At 33.3% G+C, this 24,125-nt stretch overlaps 1 protein-coding gene across 1 annotated transcript in view; it reads left to right on the top strand.

Moving 5' to 3' along the window:
• LOC123247850 (triadin-like) overlaps positions 1-24,125 on the top strand; it is a 366,108-nt gene that overhangs the window by 19,764 nt on the left and 322,219 nt on the right. The window lies entirely within an intron of this gene.

The raw sequence follows: 24,125 nt of genomic DNA, 5'->3' as shown, positions 1-24,125 counted from the left end.
AATCAAAATTATTCATTTTACATTTTGTAATGTTCTCTATCTCTTGCTTGGTCTTAAATTCTTTCCTTTTTCATAGATCTGACAGGTACACTATAGAACAGGGATTCTTAATCTTCCTAATTCTCACAACCTAGCAAACTATGGACATTTTCTGCTGGATCTTAACCAACGAATAGAAAGCTATTACTACTACAATTAAAAGAAATAAATCAAGTCAGAGATTAATTTCATGGATTCATCAGTCATATCACCTTTATCTAAAGTAAATAACAAGAGAGGTTCTGCTTCAAAACATACTACATTATACCTACAGAACCAAATGTAAGAGGGGAGACTAGATATTTAAGGTATGGTTGCCAGAAATTGATTAACACGATTTCAAAATAAAATAGACCCAAGTCAGGATGACTTTTATGGCGGTTTATTTACAATTAGGAAGGTTGAAGGTAGGGAAATTGAGAGAGAGAAACTCTGGCCCAGACCAGAGGTCTGAACCAAGTAGGAATTTAGAGGCCCCAGCAGAGGGCACAGAGGTAAATTAAACAAGGCTTCTAGCCACAAGGCCTCATCCAAGAAGAAAGGCTTTCTTGAGGGTAGAGCTTCCAGAAACGCCAAGGGAAGAGAGAATCAGCCTAATTTACCTACGTGACAATTCAAAGGGAAGCCATCTGAGGTCTCACCAGAGATCCTTCAACACCAAGTTCAAAGCACCAACTCCTCCACAGGAAGTTACCATCATATTTAAAAGATAGCATCTTTCATCAGTTCCTGCATTCACCTCCAATTTCTAGTGGACAAATGGCAGCCTTGACACTGTTTTGGACTGCCCAAAGGGCAGTCCCTTGTTTTTGATTTATCACTTACTATTACCTGTGGGTCACAGACCTCCCCCTCCTCACTTATTTCTAAGTTGGGTGGGGTGACATTATTTCTGATGGCTAGAGTCTACACAAATGAATGAGATTGAGCTAATTCCATTTGCACACAAATTAACAGTGAATCCCTACCCTAGAGATTATGGAACTCTTAATTTTTAAGTGTAAAACCTTTAATTTAACTAGAGTATGAAGGAGTTGAAGAATTTGTAATAGAAAAGTGGAAGAAATGTCATGAAAGTTGGACAAATGGCAGTCAATCAGTCAACTAAAATTTCTAAGCATATACATATATAAATATATATATATATAATAAATGTAAAATTTATTATAGGCAAAGCACTGGGTCAAGCATAAGGGAATTTAAAGAAAGTCAAAACAAACAACAACTACAAAAAAGATTCTATTTTCAGGAAACTGATATTTTAAGCTTAAAGCAGAAAAAAATTCTTTGAGTTTGAATTAGAGTCATATAGCTATGGAAGTGAGATTTTGGAAAGGGTGATTATCTAACTGAAAAGACAAGATAAAACTCAAAGGAAAGCTTAAGAATGAGACATGTCACATCCAGACAGGCTATTATGTTAGAAACAATAAGGAGAGCACAGAGAAAAGAATAGGCAGAGAATTTATGTGTATAAGCTTGTCTGAATATTTATGTAAGTATGTAAAATTCAATAAAAGAACATGATATGTATATTTAAACATATTTATACTAAATAGCATATACTAATTAATGCATATGATACCTATATAATAGTTAGTATTTATGTAAGGGGGCAATCGAGAGTCAGGAAGACTCGTCTTTTCCAGTTCTAATCTGGCCTTGGATACTTACTAGCTGAATGACCCTGGACAATATCACTTAATGCTGTTTGCCTTAGTTTCCTCCTTTGTAAAATGTCCTGGAGAAAGAAATGATCAACTACTTTAGTATCTTGGCCAAGAAAACCCGAATTGGGATCAGAAAGAAAAAATGATTGAACAAAACTCACATTTATAGTCAATTTGCAAGGTATGCAAAGTGCTACTTATGTTTTATCTCATTTAACATTCATAGCAATTCTGTAGAATAAGTGATAAGGTTATCACCATTTTTAAGATGAAAAAACTGAGGCCAGGAGTTAAGTGACATGACAAAGGTCACACAGCTATTAAAAATCTCAGATGGAAAAAAGAAATCAAAATGGAGAAGTTACTATACCATATAGTACAAAAGTATTACAAAGCTACTTGGACTTTTATATTCTTTATTCCCACAAAAAGAAATTGAAATGGAAGTTACTGTACTTCTTGGGACCCCAAAGTACTACAAGATTTAAGCTGATTAATTCACTGTTTAATTTTTAAATTATTTTAACAAAAGAATCCAATATTATCTGAGAAATTACATAAAATCAGGATACACCTAGATTTTAAAGAGGTCAAAGAGTATATTCTATATAAATCAGGTAGATGTCTCTCCCCCTTATTTTATATATGGGGAAAATGTGATCCAGAGATAATGACTTCTCCAAAGCTCCACAGGTAGAAAATGGCAGTCATGACTACAATCCTGAGTGTTCTTATTTTTAGTCATCTAATTAGTTGGCACAGTGAATGGAACAGCACACTGGGAGTTAGGAAGATTGGGGTTCTGATAATGTCTCAGATTTACTAGCCAGATGGTTCTGTATAAGTTACTTCAACTCTTTGAGCCTCAGTCTTGTTAAAATATGGGTAATAATAATACTGCTCTTTGCTTTTGTGAAGGTAAAATAAAACCACTTAAGCAAAATACTTAAAAATTATAAGTATTATTACTCCAAGTCAAGCATCTTTTTTCCTCTCCACTCCACCTAGATATGAAGAAGATAGTGTATAACAGGATCAGCTGTTCATGTAGAGGGTTTTGTTTGAAGATTTGATCGTTTTGTAAATTTTTCTCTGAGATCTTTAAAGTAGGTATAAATAAATATATTTTAAAAGGAAATAGCCTTTTGGTTTCTTTGGGGGCAAATTAGAATCTGATGTATTAAAAACGGATAATTTTAAATTTAACTTTTATTGTAGAAATATAATTTTATTTAAAAGATAATTTTGCTCTTTGCATAACTTCCTCCCATTCAGAATTTTGAAGGTTTCAATCCCACTAAGTCACTCAGTGGAATTCTTCAAATGGCAGTTTTCCACCCAAGCCCATTAGCTACATCAAAAAGGGCTAATACACTCTTTATACTCACAAGGTAATTCTTATTTCCCAACATATATATCCAGGAGCTGCTGACTCCTTTTGACAACTCCATGTGTCTATGGCTCTTGGAACCTTCCAGTCAAAGTCCTTAGAGTTTCCCCTTTCAGCAGAAGTTCTTTATGTCCTAATAATTACAGTTGACATTTATACCATTTTTTAAGGTTTACAAGACATAGCAATCTTGTGAAACAGATTACTCTCCATTTTATTGATCCTATGAGTAGATGTTTTCTTAGGGATGACTGAGCTCTATCAGATTTCTATGATCAAGTCTTTAAATGATACTGTCCATCTCTCATAAACTGCCCATAATATTAGCCATACTAGTCCCACTAGTAGCAATGACTTTATTACACAGTTATTTCAGATGATATTTTCTCAAAAAACAGTTTTTGGAAACTTGTGAGGTAGTGGGATATAGTTCAAAGAGGACTCGTTCCAGAGCAGAGGTTGTCGAAGACATGGCAGGCAGGTCACCTGTAGCCTACAACACCCTGAGTGCAGTCAGAACCAGATTAAAATGTAACTGGGAGCTATTTAACAAAATAAATTTAAAACATGATAAAATTGAGGTAATGTCACATTTTAAAGCTGTCAAGATACAGCCCACAAAGAATCCCTATGTGACAGCTTAGTGACATCCATTTCTCTTTGACTATGACACCACTGCTGTATTCATACCTCACTCTTACATTTACTTTTTTGTGTAACTTTAATTTGTTTAATCACTTTGGGCTTCATTTTCCTTAATTGAAAAATGAGAGAGTGGACTGGATAGTCATGAAAATAACATTTGGTTCTAGATCTATGATTATAAGATGCTGTGAAATAACATGGGATAATGGGAAAAGGTTTGCATTTGGAGACAAGCATCAGGGTTAAAATCTTCATTCTCCCACTTAACAAATTGGTGATTTGAGGAGAGTCTAATAATTTCCTTTAACTTTAAAATATCTATAAAATGAGATGATTGGAATCTATGACCTCTAATGTTCCTTTAAGCTTTAAAATAGCTAACATATATATATATATATGGCACTTACAGTGCTCCAAGTTCTGTGCTAAGTGTTTTATGCTAATTATCTCATTCAATCCACATAATGGCTCTAGGATATAAGTGCTATTATAATCCCCCATTTACAGATGAAGAAACTGAGGCAAACAGAAGTTAGATGACTTGCCCAGGGTCACATAGTAAGTGACTGTAGCCATATTTTAACTTAGGGCTTCCTGACTCTAAGTCTAGAACTCTGTGCCATATTATTATCATTATTATTGATGCAACCTGTGTATAACACTGTGTAGGGGCAGTCTACCTGGAGTCTCTTTCATTGTACATTGAGGCAGGAAGGGGACATTCTATGAATAGCCTCTTGGTATTTCTCATTTCTTCTCAAAATGATTCTTCTAGGATGGAACAATGAAGTCCCTTCCAGGTTTGGTTAAATGAAGATCATAAGATTATAGATGATGGAGGGAGATAAAGGAGGGAGAGGAAACTAAGGGTAGTTTAGCCATTTGCCCAAATTTACAGTAGGCAGCATCCAAGAAAGTTTTTTTCACTATGCCACACCAACCACTTCACTTTAGTAAACATTTATTAATTTATTATTTGGTCATTGATATGACCTTAGAGTTGAGGAAGTTGAGGCTTAGGTAGGTTAAATTACTCACCTAACTTTGTACAGTAAAAGACCCAAATTATTGATCTATCACTCATAGCTCATAAGACAACATAAAAATATATCAAAAAATCAAACCTCACCATCTATCCTGGATATACCGTTGTATACTCAAGACAAATAATATTAATTAAACTCTAAAAGTGATACTGGGTCAAAAGATTATATTATAAAGATTATACTATATCTATAGGAATATATATATATAAGAATCTATAGGTTCTTTAGGGAAGGAATTATCTTAATTATGCCATTATTTACTGGACATAATCCTGAAATGTAGCAGTACACCTTGGTGCTTAATTCAGAATTGAAATGCTTATGTTCTTGTGTGCTTTGGGATATTAGTTTGTAATAGATTAATGTTCTTGAAGGGAAGTGGTGACATTGTTTCTTGAAAATCTCTTCCTTTATAAGTGCTAGCTGATTCTAATACGACAAGACTTTTGACTAAGCTCTAGAAAGATAAAGCAATCCAAAAAAATTATGGAAGCTTTAGAGTAGAGGATTTTTAGCCTAAAGTAGTAAAGTATCATGAATTAAGCCAAAGCACATAAAGATAAAGTAGAAAGTTGGTTATTTTGAAAGTATCATCTAAAACCCATCATTGTTCCTTCCAAGAGACAACATTCAAAATAATGGGATACCAAAGGTTCCTCCCAAGTCATATACTCACTGTATGTAAAATTTCACATCAATCTCACCTGAGTGGCTTTCAATGCCATAACACTTAAAGAGGAATTTTATCACCCTTTCAGAACATTGCTGTGAGTGTTTATGATGACTTAAAATTCTGTAGGGATTCAGAGAGGTGTAAAATGAGTTAGTCTGAATCATTTAACACTTTTAAAATCCTCATTTATCAATTAATATATACTGAATCCCCATGGAGTGTTTGGCATTGTACTAGACACTTTTAAATCACTTTGGAGTTATATTTCTATGTAAAGAAAGCTATTTAATTTAAAAATAAAAATTGCTTCTCTTCAAGACCTGGTATAAGTATACTCCTACACAACCACAAAAACAGAGATCTACTATCTCCCAAACTCAATTTAAGTGTTACTTTTTACTTGCATCTAATATTTGATTAGTGCTAATAATCACACTAATTAATTGATTAGCCTAAAACACAGTAGCAAATTCTGAAGGGCTGCAAGAAAAGCACTAAGTTTTGAATAAACAGATAATGAGGAAAATTTTAAAAATAAACTTTAAGAGATATAAATTTTCAGGCATCTGTTTGAACTCAAAATCTATATATTTGGCTCAGCTTAAAAGAGAAATATTGCCACATATATATAATATATATGTCATATTTTTTTCTTCTTACATTGGCTCTTGGATCACTTGGCATTTCCTGATTCATGAGTCTGTTTTCTAGTCCTTCTGGCATATTGTGTGAACATTAGATTTGTTCGATGTTATGATATATTGGGATGCCTCAGTAAGTGAAGCATCATGTAATTGCCTTTCATCCTTATTATAGGCCATTATTCACCAAGTACATTAATTTTCCTCATTATTCACTGCATCTTATTTCACCTATTTCATCGAATTCAGTTTCTAATGTTCCCCTGATGTACTTCTGTACCATGACAAAAAAATGTTTATGAAGAATTGTAGAAAAACATTTGGATGAACTTCAAAACCAATTGTAGGAAGATCCTATTGAAATCCAAAAGATTTTCAATATCTTTTAAAAATATTTATATGAATGGAAATAACTTGTAAGCTATTCTCTGAATCAGAACAGACGTTAAGTATTCAGAAAGTGTCCAGGGAAAAGGATGCTTATCATAATTTTAACATCAATTGATAGAGAAACAATAGCCGCTCCTATAGCCAAATTTATGAAAAAACTACATAGTGTAATAATCTAAAGTACACTAACTTGATAACAGAAGAGTTGCCTTCTTATTTTATGCAAATTACTAAGTATGTGATCTTGGATATGTTACTTAGCTTCTTGGAAATTTCGGTTTTCTCTTCTGTGAAATGGATATAATGATTGCACTGTATCCTCAAGGACTTGTGATAGGTGCTAGAAAAGCATTTTAAGGATTTGATGATTTGACAATTGAGTTTTAAAGGATCTATATCAACCCCTAATATCTGCTTGTTTGTTTGTTTCTTCCTTCTTTCCTTCTTTCCTCCCTCCCTTTCTTCCTCTCTTCCTCCCTCTCTCTTTCCCTTCCTCGCTCCATCCCTTTCTCCCTCCTTCCCTTCCTCCTTTCCTTCTTTGTCTCCTCTCTCTCTTTCTTCTTTCTTTCTTTTTCTTCCTTCTTTCCTTCTTTCACTCCTTTCTTTCTCTCTTGAAAATATGTGGTGGACTGGGATTTAATATTTGCAAAGTTGTGGTTTCCTTTATAATATTCTGATCATATATACTTTACTATACTTTGATGATAGATAAATGATAGATAGATAGATAGATAGATAGATAGATAGATAGATAGATAGATAGATAGAAAAATGATCTGGATAGTTGTGTTTCCATGAGGTTTCTCTTCCTTTAATCCAGAGAATATATACATGCTATATTTCCATGAGGCAGAGCTCAAAGAAATAAAATGAGAGTGAAATAGATATGGACAAGAGATCCTAGTGATTTGATTCACAAACATAGACAAATACATACATATAGTGCATATACATTGTTAGGCAATTATGGAAGCCAGCATTACTCATGTCAAAGGTGGAACTAAAGGTAAGTGGCATCAGTCCTAAAGTCCTAAAATAGACGAGGCAAACAAAGTGATATAGTGGACAGAATGCTGATTGTGAGTTTAAATTTGATCTTGGACACTTTACTAGCTATGTGATCTTGGGCAAGTTACTTAATTTCTTTCTGCCTCAGGTTCCTTAGTATCAAATGAAGATAATAATAGCATCTCTTTGCCATGGTTATTGTGAGAAACAAATGAGTCATTTGTAAAGCTCTTAGAATAGTATGATATGTGGTAGGCACCATGTAAATATTAGCTACTATTGACACTAATCTGTCTGGTATTTATTGGCATCCATAACATATCAACACATTGCCCTGGATAAGTATGCTCTAAAAATAAACTGTATGTCTCTTCCTTAAATCTAGAGAATACAGATGTGTTATATAAATATGAGCAATTAGTATTAAGCCAGAATATTAATTTTTAGTGGGGAGAATTGCAATGGGGAGTTCCTTGTCCCTTGACCTTAATACTTGTGTGTTTTAACCAAAGAACCAACTTGCTGTCAATATAACCGCAAGTCTGAATTCATAATAGAGGATAGATTGCTAAGCAGGTAAAATTAAACGATTCTGAGGGATATTCCACAAAGATCATTGTAAAACAAAATAAACTGTCTGTTCCTAGTGAGCAAGTAGTAAGGATCAGTCCCATAAGGTGTGGCATAGATTGTATTGGGGAAATATGGGGGAAAACTCCAAAATAGAAGACAATTTCAACTTTCTCCAGACCTTATGCATTTCTCATTTTATCCATTGCATTTTGTATATCTCCTTCATTTCAACAAATTTTAGAAATGTGTGAAAGTTCCCACATTAATAGATAAATTCTAGGTTGGCTACTTCCCAGTGACATATAAGGAAGAAACATACTCTCATCAGTTAAGTTAACCTCAGATTTAATTTAACTGTAAATTCCTCCTGGGAAGGCTACCTATCAATGGTGTGTAGATTTTTGTTATTTTCATTTTATAGAGTGGCACTTGGTAACTTTAATCTTAGCTTTGAGGATATATTCCTCAGATATATCCAGGATATATCCATCAGAAAGGTAGAGTAGTTCATCAATTTATGATCTTTTTCTGCTGACAATAAATCTGTACTTCTCTTACTCCATGATTATTGCCTTTATTTTTATTTTCATGTATTTCTTTATGGCTATTGTTAGTTATTATGGCTTATTTTATTTTATCAAGAGAGATAATAGTTGTAAAGTACTTAGCACCATACCTGACACATAGTTAGTGCTATATAAATATTAGTTATTATTATTATGATATTATCTCTTTTTCTCTGGATTCCTTTTTCTTTGAATACTTTTCCTTTTTTTATAATGACATTATGCCATTTGTCTATATTCTTTTTGTAAAGATATTACTTTTAGAGTCTTAGATTTCAAAAGTTTAGCTATTTAAATCAATGTAGCCTCTTATATGGTGCCCACTCTTCCTTTATCCCTGTTAATGGTTTTAGTATGTTAGTAATATCCCATTTTTTAAAATGTCCTTTTACTGTCTAGTTCATTCCTTCATACTTATCTAGATTCAATCATTTAACCATTTCTTTAAGTCACTTACATACTATTTTCAGTAACTACATTGATTTTATAGCATTTATAGTAGAGCTTTCCTGATTGTCATTTTGTTGTTCTCCACAGGATCTTATACATTACCTTGAACCTAGTACATGGTAAATTTCTGTTGAATTGATTTATTCCTGAGGTGATGGAATACTGAAATAATCATTTAAAAAGAATTTTATAAAACACCTACTATGTCCCATTCTAGAAACATCAATCACCATATTAGAGTGATAGATTTCCTTGAAAAGACATATATTTTTTAAATTGGTGATTTTCTCATTTCTCAATAAGCTTAATTATTTCCTATAAGCCCCTAAAATAAATGTTAAAAATCAAATTTAGTTTTCATATAATAACAAATCTCTATATAGTACTTTATTATTTACAAAGTACTGTACATATGTCATTGCTTTTAATCCTCACAAACTCTATGATAAACAAAGAAGAATGAAAACCTAAGCAAGGCATGTCAGGAGACAATAATACCTGGCATTCATATAACACTTTAAAATTTGTACATAGATTTACCTATTTTGTATTATTTGAGTGGGGAAACCAGGACTGTCATTCCAATTTTTATAAATGAGAAAACTAAGGCTACAAAAAATTAAATGACTTATCTAAGGTCACACAAGAGTCAAAAGGATTTAAACCCAAATTTTCCTACTTCCTAATAATGAGAGGGAAGAAAACATGTGGATTGGTGAAACTTTAGACTTTAGTAGTGACATAATGGGGAAATCAAACATGAAATTTTTGACACCTAGTTTCCTGTTACAATATAGTTCTGGCATTTTGGTCATGTTTATGCTTAGTAAGAATTCAGATCTGTAGTTTTTCTTTATTGGCACTTCCTTAATTATAGTAGAAGTTATACTTAATTTATAGAATAGAGAGGAAAATTAATAAAGAAGGTTGCATGATGAATAGCCCTTTGACCAGAATAGAACTGTGATATCCTGAAGCGATGTACAGTGAATTGATAAGTAGCTCTCTCTGAAGATTTACTGAAAAAAATAAGAAAGTCTCATCAAAGTGTGAATATGTAAAGGATATCTCCATCCGTTTTCATTAGGTTGACAAGTGATTTGATCCCCAAACTGCAAGATTTGGATCAAGGAAAGCTTCTGAACGATTCTGAAAGTCTTTCTGAAACAAAGGAAGAGATGGGGCTTTTGAATCAAATCATGACCAACTCCATTATATGGAGAGAACAGGAAGATTGTAGACAACGTGGGGGGAGATCAAAATCTTTTGATTGACTCAGGGGGTAGTTATGTAGTTTTTGAAATGATCTAAAATATGAAGAGTAGCCTTGGGGGGGTGGGAATGGAGATGGGTTAGGGAACACACAGAAAACTTAAAAGCTCTCTACAAATATATGACATTTTGGTTATCCAGTAAACCATTATGATTTGTATATAGATCAAAATATGAATTTGCTATCTGAATTTCTCTGGCTTTATTAATATGTTAATATTACTTTCTAGAGCAAAATATTCAAATGATGAGGTTCTACTTCATCCCTAATTGATTACATTCAGTTTAAGACTCCAGTATAGACATTGCTTGACTTTAATCAGTCTTTAAGACCACATAGAAATTGGACTGATTTCTAAACTATATTAATTTCAAGTTTCTGAATAAATATAATTATTAATTTGATATCTAGGTACCATATGAGAGAAGCAAAAGTCTAGCAGATAATTGTTTGTGAAAGAGAATTAGTCAGATAAATTCCAAACTAATAAAAGATATTTGACAATCTAGTCACACTATAATTAACTTCATTGTTCTTTAAAAATAATAATAAAAAAAGGTTTGAATATCTGAAAGCCTGCCAAGAATTTTAGATTATTTGGAGAGAGATGACGTAGTCCTATAAATTAACAGATAATTATCAACAAAATCATGAGTGCCCACTACATGCAGTGTACTGTGCAAGGCAATAGAGATCCTGAAAATAGCATCCTTCTTCCACTATAGAAATTTCATCATGATGAGTAGATTATATTCTCCTTGGAATTTGGCACAGTAGATAGTGTTGGGCCTGGAGTCCAGAAGATCCCAATTCAAATATATCCTTAGATATTTAGAAGCTATATGTGACCCCCTAGCAAATCACCTAACTGTTTTACCTTAGTTTCATCAAATGCAAAATCAAGATAATAATAGTATCTACATCACAATACTATAGTGAGGATTACATGAGATAATATTTGTAAAGCACTTAGCACAATGCCTGGTATGTGAATAATAATCAATTTAAAATATTTATTCTTTCCCTTTTCCCATCTGTCTTATCACCCTTGGATATGTATTTTCATTTATATCTCCCTTTTGTTATTCTTCCCCTCCCCCTTCTTATCTAATCTGAGAGAGCTTTTCTCACAAATATATGTTGCTCTACAACTTTATAAATCTCTTTGTAAAGAAGATATTAACTAAAACCCATTTCATCTGGGCTTCTCAAAGGACCTAGAAAATTGGTCATTTACCTAAAAGTTAGAGTACAGATTTCAATGCTGATTTTTCAACACTAAAATAGTCTAACAATTTTATCATTTTAAATATAGCTCATCTATTTAAATATTAGCCCGTACTTCTCTTGTATTATTCAGAAAGTATGTTCCTTCTAAAAACCCGACGAAATTGGTAGCTCATGCATTACAATCTCCATTTTACAGATGAGAAAAACTGAAGATTAGAAAAAGCAAGTGATACCTTTGTAGCTAGTGACTGATGGGAATAGAGCTCAGATCTTATTCCAAGCTGTGTGGCTTTTAATTTAGCCATACTGCTTTGGACTGGAGTACTCTTTCTTTCTTTAATGCAATAAAGTTCTTTTAAAAAAGTAAATTTAATATAGTAAAATCTTATAAAAGGCAGTATAGGAGAGTAGATTGGAGAACCAACTTTGAAGTCTGGAATACCTAGATTCATGTCCTACCTTTGATACATATTATTTATGTGAACATAACCAAGTCACTCCATCACCTAAGAGTTCTACACAACTGTTGTTTATTTGCAGGTGGGATGGTACAGTCAGCAAGTCAGCAAGGAAACCTGGAGAAGCCAGGATATTTGGGACTTGAGCCCAGGGGGAGTTTTGCACTTGGAAGTGGGACTGTGCTCTATGGATACCAGGCAAAGTTATGAACCTGATTTCCTTTTTAGAGGTTGGTGTGGTTTAATAAAGGAGTGGAGGAAGGATAATGGCTCCCACTGTTGGAGAATTAAGTTTGTATTTTAGGGATTATACCTTTTGAAGTTAAATTTCCTTTGGTAAAAACTAATCTAATTGTTAGCAGTTAAACTGAATTAGATGTCAGGGGAGATGTGCCCTATAAATGGAGGGAAAACGTTGGTGGAATTTGTAGACAGCTCAGATACCCCAACTCTCCTGAAGAGTACCAGAGAACCCTGAGGGAATGGTGAAATCTAACATACTTAGACATTAGGAAGTAGGGGTCAGGATAGCAGTGTTATAATAAATGTAAGCCATTACTGGTAACATGCAGCAACCTAATTATGTTTACCTTTTCCTTAAGAGAGATACTTCTATTTTTAATTAATTTGGCATCATGCTGTTTGGGAGATCATTGACCTAGTAGTGAGATCATTGATGAAATGAATAATAATAAACAATTCATTAAACATTTATTATTTACCAGAAATTGTACTAATTCCTACAAATCTAAGTACAAACAAGCAAAATAGGAAATACCTTTAAGGAGCTTACATTTTAAGGAGGGAAGACAACATATAAAAGGAAATTAGAAAGGGGGTGGGTAGGTGGAGGATGTTAACAGGAATGGAGGCAGCTTGGTTTGGAAATGGAGACCTGGTTCAGGGCAATATAAGATGAAAGCTAACCTGTCAGAACTAAGAGTCTCAGGGGGTAGAGTGCAAGGTTTTTCAGTGGGAGGAAATTAAGGAAGATCATCAGAGAAGAGGAAGCATCATCTGGTAAAACTGGAAAATGGTACTCACCTTGGAGTCATAAGTGTTGGCCCTCTTATTTTGCTGTTACTGTAGGTAAACTACCCCTTTGAGCCTCAGTCGCTTCATCTGTAAGGTGGGAATACTACATACCTCACAGATATGTGAAGAAACTGATTTTTGAAGTTTAAAGTAATGCATAAATGTCAACTGCTTTTATTCCATAAAGTACAGCCCCATCATAGGTCACTTAAGGTTAAATATTCTCCCTGGAATCTGGAATAGTCTATAAATATACTTCATGTAGCCTTTCTTCATTGGTAGCTTAAGGATAAATTCCAGCCTACTCTAATTTTAATGGTCATGGCACATATTAATGGACTTATAATTAATAATGTTTTCCAGGTTTTGTTAACTACATGGCATCTATAAATGTAATAATCCAATTTCTAGAGTAAAAAAAAGTGATCCCAAAGAAAATTAATAATAGAAACTAGAAAGAAAATTTTGTTAACCATAATGATACTATTACCAGAAGTGTAGTTGTGTGCATCTTTTAGGATCTTGAGGTTAGAAGATAAAGAGTCTAGACTTGTTATTCATGAGTATGGGAAATTGATGTGAAAATTCTCACTCCAGTGAAGATTTTTAACTCTTCTATAATTTGTGATCCTAAAGTTTTTCCTTATAATAAGAAATTGAATGACTTTCCCATGGTCACACTGAAAGTATGAGTCAAGAGACAGGATTCAAGGTATTGTGGAACTCGAAATTACTAATTGATGCAGATTTTTCAATACAAAATTAGGATCTGTGAAACAACATATTACCAAAAGTTTAATATATATAATATATGCATATATATGTGCATATATAATAGATAGTACCTATCAAATACCTAGAAAAACATCTGGGAGCTAGAATTTTCAAATATTAACTATCCTTCAAAACCTAATACATAATAAATCTCTTTACAACAACTACAAATCCCCAAATGTTCTTGAGAATTCAACAAATACACCAGACTAAAACAAGAGTATCATCTAAATCCTCATTAATTTTCATGCTTTCCTTTAGTCACCCCCATTTATACCACATCTAGCTTGTTTATATGTAGTTGCTTGCATTTTATCTCTTTTATTAGACCATGAGCTCATTGAGAGAAAGGATTGCTTCTTGGTATCCCCAGGTCTTAGCACAGTGCAGGGCATATTATAGATACTTATTAAATGCAAATTAATTGATTAACTCTCTGTGGGCTCTTGCAATGGCTTCCTAAGTGGTATCTCTCCTTAAGTCTCTCTCTAATAATAGGATGAAGAAAAGGACATTAGAAATCACACAGTCTAGCCTCCTTATTTTATAGGTGAGAAGAATGAGGCACTGAAAAGATTACATAATATACCCAAATCATGCCAATTCATTTTTATGTAGTCACCAAAAGATTTTTCCACAGTTATGGTTTTAGCCAGTTCACTCTTCAGTTAAGTAAAGTCCTATTTATTTTTTAATTCAATTGGAGATACAGAATTGGTAAATATGGTTATTTGGCAATAACAGATGATGAGATGATAATGGTAATGATACAATAATAATGATAAGCATTATATAGCACCAACTATGTGGCAGATCCTATGCAAAAGCACTTTACTCATATTATCTCATTTAATCCTTGGAGCAACCTACAATCCTAGTAACTAGGTGCTAATATTATTTCTACTTTATAGTTAAGGAAACTTAGGCAAAAGGGGATTAAGTGATTTGTCCAAGGTCACAGAGCTATTAAGTTTCTGAAACCTATTTTGATCTCAGATCTTCTGGACTCCATGCCCAGTGCTCTATCCACTGTGTCACCTATAAGAAAACTAGAAAAATATCAACATCAATTGCATTAAAATGTGATATTGAGTCCTGTGTGGAGTGTTGAGTGTGGGCTCTGCAAATCATAAAGTAGACAAGATTTTCAATATATGACATATCCCTCACATAGCACTTTGCTCATATCTCACATTCATTCATTAGGGATCATTTTGATTTTAGTCACTTAGATATGTGCCTGATGGCCAGCTGGGTGACACAGTAGATAGAGTGATGGACCTGGAGTCAAGGAGATTCATCTTCCTGAGTTTAAATCCAACATCAACACTTATTAGCTGTGTAACCTTGGGCAAGTCATTTAACTCTGTTGGCTTCAGTTTCCTCATCTGTAAGATGATCTGGAGAAAGAAATTGCAAAACACTTTAGTATCTTTCCCAAGAAAACCCTAAATGGCATCATGAAGAGCTGGACATGACTGAAAAAAATGACTCAGCAACAACAGTGTGCCTGATACTAGACTGATTGCGAAGGGGCATCCCAGGTATAAACTTCTTATCTTTCCTATTGTCTATCCAAGTGTTCTATAGATACTTAAAGCTTTGCTGAATCCAGTTTTTAAATTGAATAGTATCAGGGAAGAACCATCAAATTGATTTTATATTTGACCATTTATTTTAAGAGTAGGTACACCTGTTTTTTTTCTTTTACTGATTTTAATGACAAACAATACCTTTCCTTACTTAGCCAAGTCTCTCACTCTCTCTTTTCTCTTTCTCTGTCTGTCTGTCTTGTCCCCCCTCACTCTCTCTGTCTCCCTCACTCTCACTCTCTCTGTCTCTGTCTCTCTGTCTCTCTCTCTTTCTCTCTTTCTTCCCTACCCCCCCCAGCTGTCTCTCTCTCTCTATCTCTGTCACACAAACACATAGCTCTTTGACCCCCAACTATCTAGTGAGGTGTGTCTTTTGGGCTTGAGTGGAGGCCATTCTGTGCCATGATATTTATTTAAGATTAACTAGAGATAATAAAGGATAAGTTTTCCATGAAGTAATGTCATACTTGGATCTAAAGAGGAAATAAGTGAATCTCTTGAGATGAAGATGAAACATCTCCAGTAATTATTTATAAACACTAATTTCACTAAAAATGAATGGGGTTGTATTTATCTATGAAGATACAGTTTAAGAATTAACATTTTTTCTAATATGAAGGGCTATTTGATAAAGCTAATGTGTATTTGTATTTTCAATTCAAATCTTGACATAATGGCCTCAATTTAGTATATGGCTAAAACTGATGGAAAATCACACTCAGAAAGAGAAGTTAACCTCCTTTATTCTACAGTGACCTTTCAATGTGATTTTATGCTAAATATGTTGGAAAAATATATCTCAGAGCAGTAACAATGAATAACTGTTATGGCTGTGTCAAGATTTCACTAAGTTCATTATCTGTCCACTGTAAATTAAACTATGGAATAACAGATATTTTAATTTGAAATATCTCAGAAACCAATCTCATATTTGAAAAATAAAATATTTCATCCTAAACCTGTGATTTCACAGGAATGGATTCTACAAAAACGAACACAAATTTAGCTAGATTCCAAGACTGAAAGCCATAAATCTAATTTAGCATTATTGTATAGTTTCATAATGTTCTAATTATGTGTTTTTCCAAATAATTGATTTTCCTCTAAAGAACATCAAATATTGCCCTAAAAGTCCATTATTTGGGATATGTAAGGAAGTGACACAAGCACATAAAATATTATTCCCTAGTTGAAAAATATAAATAAGGTGCTTTCAAAATAAAAACTGTAAACTTTTAATGACCATAAATATCAATACACCCTTTGACTCACTAAGAAGAAGAAAAATACAAATTAAATCAATTTAGAGGTTTCACCTTACACCCTGAAAATTGGCAAAGAGGCCAGAAAATAGAAAAAGTCAATGTTTGAGTGACCGTGGGGAGACAGCATGTTAATAGACTCTCACTAGAGCTATGAGTTGGTCCAATTAGTCTAGCTATCAATTTCTAAATATGTATTAAATGTGATCAAACTGTCTAGACCTTTTGATTCTGTGAACCCATAATGGACGTATACTGCAATGAAGTTCTAAAAAATGGAAAGATCCTATGTATACTTCCCTACAAAAACAAAATGAACAAAAAAAGGCAATTTTTTATGGTAACAAAACAAAACAGAAGCCTAGGAAAAAAAGTTAGTCAGTTTATTGTATAAATAAATAAAGGAAAAAAACTGGTAAATGAATGTAAGGGAATAAGATTTTGTTGTAAAAAAATGACAAGTGAGGATTTTGAATATACAAAGGGAGAATTGTATAAAAGAAATATATAAACAATGACTACAGCAATGAAAACGAAAAGATCAGGGAGGAATCTGCTAGATGCTGAAAAGACAAAGAAGGTTGCATTGAATGGGTAATGAAATCTATCTACTCTCCTCATAGCATCAAGGTAGGGAACTTCTCAGATGGACAGAAGGCAGTATACATTATCAAGTGTGATCACAGTATTTGACCTTAGTGCTTAATTTTTTTAATATCACAAAGGAAAATTCAATCAAGAAGTAGAAGGGATTTAAAAAATTGTCTCCTTGAAATGATTGTGATGTAAACACTAAGTAAAGCAATACAATTTACTTTTTAAACGTAAATAAATTATAAAAAGTTAAAGTTGACCAGTTTGATACATTCTTGGGAGTTAAGGCAGCCAACGGGATACAGTGGATAAAATGCAACACCTGGAATTAGGAAGCCCTGGATTTAAATCAGATTTCAGACAATTATTCTTTGCATCCATGATCTCTGCCTCTCATTTCAATTCTGTCTTCTAGCACTCTGACCAGTTGCTAGCCTGTGTGGGATTACATGCAGGTCAGTCTCCATATTGTCATTTATGTGAGATTCTATGGAGGTCATCTTATCCAATAATGATGACAAGATTCTTGTCTTTCCTCCATTAGAATGTGGAAAATATGTATTAAAAGACATGGTTGCAGGTATCCGAGATTGGAAAATTGTGACTGCTAATATTTTTTCTTTGTTCTTTAATTTACCACCAACTAAAGGCTTAAAATACTTAACTTATATAAGTATTTCATCTTCATCTGTACAGACCTACTCTGTTATCATCTTTGATCCCAGTCTTATGATCTATCAAGAACAGGATCCAGACTACTAATTAGCCTTTGCCCAGGATACCTATAAGGATAAATCTTACATAATTTTGATTAGTTACATGAGTTAGCTGAATATTATATCTTCCAAAAGATAATAAGATGGAAGGATGAATTCTACATGCCCTACTGTCTAATACCTCACTCATTCGTACACATTCATATGCACATATATAATCCCAGTTTTCTAATGTAAAAATTGTTTTTGAAAAGAAGGGATAAATATTTGCATTCAGAAAACAACCCACATAGAAGGGAGATGAGATTCTATTGAAAATCTATTTGATATAGCAGTTGCTTGGTCAACATTTTGTGGCTGCTATAAATCTGCTGAAATCATGAAATCATGTGGTGATCATCTTTAATGTAAATGGATATATTCCTAGGGTTTAATTTGATTCCTAACGTATAGGTCCCCTTTAGTTATCTAAATCGCAGACTTTAGAAATACTAATTTAAAGACAGTATACACAGCAGCTTTGAAATAGGCAGCAGTGCATGCCCTTCCTATCCTTCCAGGTCAAGACTGTAGCTATTGAATATTTTCATGTGTGTGTTCATGTCTAGCTAGGACTAATTCAGGTATATAATTGGCAAATATCTTGAAATTCCTTGTGACATCCACCGACATGTGTTAGCTACTGAGCTGCTCTCTAGTATGGATTAGGTTAAGAAAAAAATAAAATAAGCTTGTTTTCAATCCAAACTGATTTTCTTTAGTAATTTTATTAATAATTTTAAATGTACTTGAAGGTACCAAAGTTATCAAAATGGGTTTCTTTCTCATTCATTCTCATTCTTTTCTAATGGAAATTCCATTATAATTCGCTTCTCTTTTGAAGAGATGGTACAAGTAATGAGAAATTGTCTTATTCAAGTTTCTCAAAAGTATTAGTGTAAAGGTGACTCTCTCAGGCTAAATTGCAAAGAAACTGCCAGTCTGCATGGGTAAAGAAAGCTTTTCACCCCAAGCTCACTAGCCTGATGAAATCAAAGAGTTTCATTTTTTTCCAAAGATGTATAGGTTTTTTTGATTTTGAGAAAAAAATTGATTGTTTTTTAAGAAATTTTCAGTTTTCTCAGTGAGGAATCTTAGGCAATTTTTTTCAATGTAGCTTTGTGTTTTACATATTTAAGAGTTGAGAAATAGGCAACACTGGAAAGATATATCATCTCAGTTACCTGAGTTCTTCCATCTAGAAAACTCCAATTCTGTCCTCTTTCTCATTTATATGGTAGTGTGAGAATTTGATTAATATTAGCAAAGAGTTTCAAAAATCATGCAAGCGCATGATATTCATTGCCTCATCTAATAGATATCAAATTACATTAAAATACATTGAAAGAAGTCTTTACTAGCCCCAACTTCTTTTACTTAAACGTCTAATAACTATGCAGTGGTTATGGTGGGATCTAAGCATAGAGGGTGGGAAGGAGTTAGGAAATTACAGCAAATCTTTTTTAAAATTTTTATATTTTTCAATAGTGTTCAGATATTCAGTTGATGGATCTAATATAAATAATCAAGTATTACAGCATTCTTTTAAAAATATATAAAGTGCTATAAATGCTCACTGTGCTGCTCAATGAATTCAATTATGCCGTGCAAAGCCAGAGTCCCTGCCTTTCAGAGTTCAGAGTTTAGAATCAGGAAAGATACCACACAGATCTCCTTAGACTTTTGAATGATGCAGTTGGAGACAAAAGATACATGTATGTGAGCAGCCAGTGCTTCTTAGCATAGTAGTCCTGCCTTAATTCAATAAAGAGCCTCCACTGCCATTAATATAGATGCTATTGTCTCTAGAGTTTGCCCCCCAGCACTTTGAGTATTCCTTCTGCCACGTTAATGCCAATAAACCACCCAGAGAGGTGCTTTTTCTCACCTTGACCCTCACAGAACCCTTGTTATTTTGCCTCCAACTCATTAACCAGCACTGCAGGGCATCTCACGCACATCTATTGAATTGTCATCACTTACACAGCCCAATCTCCACCTCAGAGCTCCCATCTTTTCTCCACCCATATTTAGTCCTTCTTCAACCATATTCTCTTTGAATCTTTGAAGATAAACTGTTGACCCATTTCCTGCCCACTCTCTCTCCATGCCTTGAAGAAATTCTTTCCCATAGGGAAGTCCCCTGCTCCTTTCTGTGGAGGATGGAGTTGGGAAAACGACATTTTATTGCCAGAAGAATTACAGCTGATTTATTCCTTGAATCCATGCCTGGATATTAAAGCACATTTTGAATAGAAATATTTATACAGGGCGTTTAAGTTATATGATAATATTACTCTTCAGCTAAATTTTATACTAAATGTACTGATCTCAGCTCTTACCATCCTATAATCCTTAATAGTTGTGTGACCATGAATAAACCACCTGACTTGTTAGAAGCATAGAGACATTTGACTTCTTCCTCTATAAAATGGGTATAATGAAATTTGCATAGAGTAACCATGTTGTGCTCTTATTTAAAAATCCTTAGTGGCTTTCTCAGGACAAAGAATAAATATCTCAGCATGGCATTTTTCTAGTACTTCCTGGCTCATTGCACTCTACTGGCCTATTTTCTTCTCCCAGAATTCAACTTTCCCTTGTTTCTGGAATACATCATCTCCTTGCTTCCCCCTCTTAAAATATCTTTCTTATTTTAAAGAATTTATCCACTTGGTACTTCTTATGGAAAGCCATTTCTCATGTCTCTGTATTATGTATGGTTCCTTCCCTCCTTCCAAAATGTGTATATTTACTATTTTGTGTATGGTTTTTATTTCCTAATCCCTCTGCCTCTCCTAGACTGTCACAACCTGAGGGAATTCGATTTAAAAATTTTTTAAATCAAACTACTTAGATGCCAAACATTGAAATAATTTCCACATGATAAGAACTAGTGTACAAACTAGAAGGAGACCCCATGTCTCAGTTCCTTCACAAAAGTAGCCAAGTGGTGCAGCAGATAAAGCACTGGATCTGAAATAAAAAAGACCTGAGTGGTCTCAAGCACTCACTAGCTGTGTGACCCTGGGAAAATCATTTATCTCCTTTTTCTTTCAGTTTCCTTAATCTTAAAAGGAGGATAAAGGCAACTACTATCCTCTTGGTTGTTGAGAGGATCAAACCAAATCCTACTTTTAAAGTGCTTACTTAGCACATTGCCTGGCACATAGTAGGCTCTATTTGGATGCTTAATCCCTACTCTCCCACACCTCTTAACAAATACTCTCTTCTTAGCATGTTTCTGTTATATTTCTAGTATATGCTTAGTTGCTTTGTTCCTAATCATAATAGACCTTTCTAATTGTGTCTTTTCATATTCTGAATCTCTCTTTAAAAAAGGGAGAGGGAGGGAGTCTGAACTGCAAATGCTTGAATGCTTTCTAATTTCTAAGTTGAGTTTGCAAACCACTTTACAGAAAGTCCACTTAGTAGCTCATTCAATTTTTCATCATCTTCCAATGGAATGCAAATTGATTTTGTTCCATTCTCTAATAGTTTGATTTAGGTAATAGAATATGAGTAGAAGATGACTTACAGAATACTCTATGTGAAAATAATAATTGTCCCCTTTTCAGCAGGGCACCTCAACAATGATGATTTTTTTAAGACTTTTACTGGTAAGATGTGTGCAAATTAGAAAAGTACAATGGAATAGATTAATAAGTGATTTCATTCTTCTTTATATAATTATGAGTTAGACATACTAGATTACACTTTATTTTGATTCCCTGAGTCAATACACGCTGAATTTAGAAATGATATTGTTTTTTAAAATATGATATGTGTTCCAGGAGCACCTTTCATCTATAAACTTTTTGTTTTTAATCCTAACTGTGACTATGAGTAATAATCTAATGGAGAACTAATGCTGGCACAGGTTGTGTGACCAGATTGTTTCTCCATAGCCTAATGGTGGAGTCCAGATCTGAACTAAAATGTTGATTCACATTTCTTTGCTCTAGCTCTTCTGCATGCTGACTTACAATAAAAACATATAACAGCAACAAAAATAGCCAGCACACATAATGGTTTGGAAAGGGCTTTACATAAGTTATTGCAGAACTATTCTTGCCATTTTATAAAGGAGGAAACTGAAATTGAAGTAGATTAAGTGGTTTATTCAGAGATATGTATCTAGTTAGTGTTTTTTGGCTAGATGTGAACTCAGATTTTCCTGACTAAGGCTAACACTCTGTCTGCCCTGCTGTCTTACTGAATCTCTTGATAAAATATAATTCACCACAACTGAGAAGTGTTTTTCTAGTTTAGGTATAGATGTAAATGATGTATAGTATATGATGAATTGGTTGTCATCAGTGCTATATATGTGGAGTTTTTATTAATATTTTTGTTTGTAGTTCTTTAATGATGCTGATAATGAAGATGATGATGACGATGGTAATGACAATGATGAAAGCTAGAATTCCCATAGACTTTTAAAGTTTGCAAACTATATTACATATAGACATGTCATTTCCCCATTGAGATATTGTTGGGGGTGTAGCAATACAAGATTATATATCTAGTAGAAAAATTTATTCAAAGTGTCTCTGTTAAAATTCTGACATGAACCCAGTAACTTTTACTCATGGGTTTATTTGCTGACTTTTGCTTCTCAATTTTACTTTTGAATATGGATTTCAAAAGTTAATATTTGATATTTATTTAAATTCATGCTTTCAACTTGAATGAAACAAAACTACCCAAGAGATAGTAATAAAAGTTCTTAAATCTTAAATCATGGTGAAAAGATTATAATCCGGAGTTTCTCACAGCACCTGACCTGGTGGACACCTATAAGGGACTGAACAGGGTTTAAATATATTTTGGGCACAGCAATAAGTAAAGTTGCTTTGTACATTTTCTAAAAATAAAAAAGAGTTTTAAATAGAATGTGTTTAGAGATTAGGGGAAAAATTCTAATACTAAATATTTTTCATAATGCTTTTCTATTTGAATTTTTTCTTGTCATTCTCCATATAATTAAAGTCTTAGGGATATATCCTGATTTAAAAAAATCTTTACCTAAAGTAGAATGTCATACTATACCATACTATAACATACTGCATCATATTGGACCATGTGGTACATCACATCTCATGAGGCAATTATTGTAGGAATCAATGAGATAATGAATTATAAAGGATTTTTTAGAACATTGTCTGATATAAGTGCCAACTATAATTGTTTTCTCTTCCTCATCTCACCCTTTCCAGGGGAACAAAATAATTGTATTTAGAAATGCCTTACTTTAGGTGAAAAAATTTTTTTAAATCAGGGCATATCCCAAACTACCCCAGACCACACCATTCTATACTATATAGTTTTAGTTTGCAATAATTTGTTGGGAGTTACAAATGATTTATTCTTAGTTAGGGGGCATTTATATTAAATGTCTATCAATATAGGAGTTTATTTAAATTTTTACATTCTGGTACTTTATGAAAGGGAATTGATATAATGTGTCTTGTTTCCAAACTGAAAGAAATACACTTTCCTGAATCTGAAACTCTTCTGATACTAGAAATAAGAATAATTATTTCTTTATAGTTCTTATATACCAACACTTGAATCCTTTTTTCAAGATTTAGCATTTCTTTGGAATTTGAGTAAAAAGGAGTTTGCAATTCCTTTACAGTTGCATTGGGTAAAGGGTAATATTTACAGACATCATTATAAATAACAATGACTTAGTTTTTTCCCACCTTCAAAAAAATAAAAATCTATATTGCAATCATCTCAGCTAAGTACAAAGAAACTTGTCACCTGCAACCTAAACCAGATAATAATGTGTTATTTGACTATGGAAACTCATGTGGAAATAAAATTTTTAAATGGTTTTCGGTCTAGAGACAGGATCTGATTCAAATCTGGCCTCAGACACTTTCTAGCTGTATTACCAGAGCAAATCACTTAACCCACATTGCTTAGCCTTTGCCACTCTTCTGCCCTAGAACTTATACCCAGTACTGATTCTAAGATGGAAAAATAAGGGCTTTTTTAAAATGGCCCTTAGTCCTATGAGACATTTTTCCATTGTGTAGTGAGAATGACAGAA

Source organism: Gracilinanus agilis, chromosome 4 (assembly GCF_016433145.1).
Source record: "Gracilinanus agilis isolate LMUSP501 chromosome 4, AgileGrace, whole genome shotgun sequence".
NCBI lineage: Eukaryota > Metazoa > Chordata > Mammalia > Didelphimorphia > Didelphidae > Gracilinanus > Gracilinanus agilis.
Note: the sequence above shows the minus strand (reverse complement) of the source record. Positions and strands in the feature narration are given on the sequence as shown.